The sequence below is a fragment of the Hippopotamus amphibius genome, chromosome 8, assembly GCF_030028045.1.
Source record: "Hippopotamus amphibius kiboko isolate mHipAmp2 chromosome 8, mHipAmp2.hap2, whole genome shotgun sequence".
Classification (NCBI taxonomy): Eukaryota; Metazoa; Chordata; class Mammalia; order Artiodactyla; family Hippopotamidae; genus Hippopotamus; species Hippopotamus amphibius.
In genome coordinates, this window is record NC_080193.1 from 125,175,385 (window position 1) to 125,178,240 (window position 2,856).

Here is a 2,856-nt window from a genome sequence, read left to right on the forward strand (position 1 = left end):
TGCTTTTGTTCCTTGAACATTTTATAGCCTCCATCTATCTTCCCCCCACCTGCCTTTCCCACTGCTGACACAGCAGTCTTCCAAAAGCCCAAATCTGATCATGACATTGCTCTGCTAAGTAACCATCTATCACCTCCAGTCCAGACTCCTTAGCACTGCAGGCAAAGCCCTTTTAATCCCACCTCACAGAGTGTACCAGTCTGACCAGGCTGCCATGACAAAATGCCATAGACTGGGTAGCTTACGCAAGCAACAGAAATTAATTTTCTCACAGTTCTGACGGTTGGGACGTCCAAGATCAAGGTGATGGTAAGGTTGGTTTCATTCTGAGGCCTTTCCTCTTGGCTTGTAGGTGGTTTCCATCTCACCATGGGCTCACAAGACCTCTGCTTCTGAGTACTCACAGAGCAAGCCGTCTGGTGTTTCTTCCTCTTCTTATAAGGACACCAGCCCTGTTGGATGAGAGCTCCATCTTTAAGACCTCATTTAACTTTAATTACCTACGTAAAAGCCCTGTCTCCAAATACAGTCCCAATGGGGGCTGGGGTGTCAACACATGAATTTGGGGGGAACACAGTTCAGTTCATAACGTGGAGCATTCCCCATTCTTCAACATGGTCACTCTCTTCCGCATCCCCTTCCATTCGGCCACTGGACCTACCTCAGCCCAACCCCGTAAGCCGTGCTCTTTCAGACTCCCTCCCCTTGGAACGTATTCTTTGTTCTCTGCTTGTGCTTCAAGTCCCAACTCAATGGCTGTTACACCATGAAGTTTTAGAGATGGATGTCTTTTGAGTTAGATGCCCCCCATGAGCCTGTGTGCCACCAGGTATATCCTATGTATGGGCCACATGTATATATCATTGCCTTTGCCACATTCTATTTTAATAAATGTGTGTATGTGTGGGTCTTCTAAGTGGATTGTGAATTCCTAGGGGGTGGGAACTATCTTATTGCTTTTAATCTCTCCCTAGTGTCTACCCAGCATTTGGCACATGGTAGGTACTCAATTAAGTATTAGTTGAATACATAGGCAGCATGATTATAGAAAGAAAAGACTACCTACTATATTCTTTGCCTCCACTTCATCACCATTTCTTTCAGGAAAAACATCTTACAAACAATGGCGTGATATATGTGCAACAAAAATTGAAGGAGAAAGCAGAGAGTAGAAATTCAAATATTTTTTCCTAAAGTGATAAGGAAAGCAGAACTTTGCTTATTCACTGATGACAACGGGGAGACCCACCTCAGATTACGAGATTTTGCACAGTGGGTCCCTGGTGCATAAAAAGGGAAGAATTTATCATACTTTTTCATGTTGCTCTCTAACACTGCTACCAGGCTATGTGGAAACTGCAGAGGGAGACCCCATGAAACACCCCGATAGGCAGATGAGAAACAAACGTGATAAAATACAAGAGCACCACACCATAAGACTCACTTTTTCATTCATTTTGACAAGGGTAATGTAGTTTTTTTTTGTTTGTTTTTTTGTTTTTTATAAATATTTTTAATTTATTTTTTAATTATTTTTTTAATTAATTTATTTATTTATTGGCTGTGTTGGGTCTTCGTTGCTGCACATGGACTTTCTCTAGTTGCGGTGAGCAGGGGCTACTCTTCTTTGTGGTGCACGGGCTCCTCATTGCAGTGGTTTCTCTTGTTTCAGAGCACAGGCTCTAGGCGCGTGGGCTTCAATAGTTGTGGCACATGGGCTCAGTAGTTGTGGCTCACGGGCTCTAGAGCACAGGCTCAATAGTTGTGGCACACGGGCTTAGTTGCTCCGTGGTATATGGAATCTTTCCAGAGTAGGGCTTGAACCCATGTCCCCTGCCTTGGCAGGCAGATTCCTAACCACTGCACCACCTAGGAAGTCCGGGTAATGTAGTTTTAATCACTAATGATAATAGAGTAATGTCCTAGTAAATGTCTTGTGGTGTATTTTATAAACCTTTCATCTTAGAATAGCACAGTCCTCCCGAATTTGTTCTTTAAAACTTTGTTAGAAACCAAAAAGTTATTGGCTGTCGGGAAAATCAGTGAGCTTATGAATTGGCATAGAGGCATTAGTAACCTTCTCCTATAACAATTGTATACAATGAAAATTAGAGGGCAAGATGCCATGGTCTTTAAAATATTTTTATTTAATTGGCATTATAATTTCAAAGTTAATAAATCGAAGAAAGGCCATATTCAGATCTGTCTCAAAATGACTGAATAATTGATTAAAACCTAGTTTCATTTTCAAGGTCAAAGAAGTGGTATATAAAATGTATTTGCAGACAAGGTAGCAGAGACAGACAATTGTTTTATTTTGTTTATGTTTATAATTTGTACAACTCAATGTTCCTATCGATGTGTGTTTGTCTTTGTAACAAATCACACACAATTATCAATGAGAATTCAAAGAATGCAGCTAAAGTGTGAAATTATACAAATCATTCCACTGCAAAGAAAAGGCCCTGGAGGTGAACTATATATTGAATTTTTCAAAGGAAAATTACGTGTTTGTGAGTGTGTGTCATTTGATGAAATGATTGTCATGGAAAATTAAATCTCACCTTGAAAGAAATGAGTAAGAATGAGAAAAATCACCATAAATTCTCTCAGTATAAAGGAATTGTACCTTTTTACAAAAGAATTCTTCTCTAAGTCTCTAATCATAGTGTATGGTACATGTCAACCACACGTATCTTCACATATGAGGTGATATAAATACATACTTTTATCCACACTACATTCTTTGGAACTGTTTCACACTCACATCAAAGGGAAATAAAGAACTTTGGTATTATCTAAGTCTGTGTTTCTCAAATTATAGCCCATGGACCACCTATATTACAATCCCCTGGG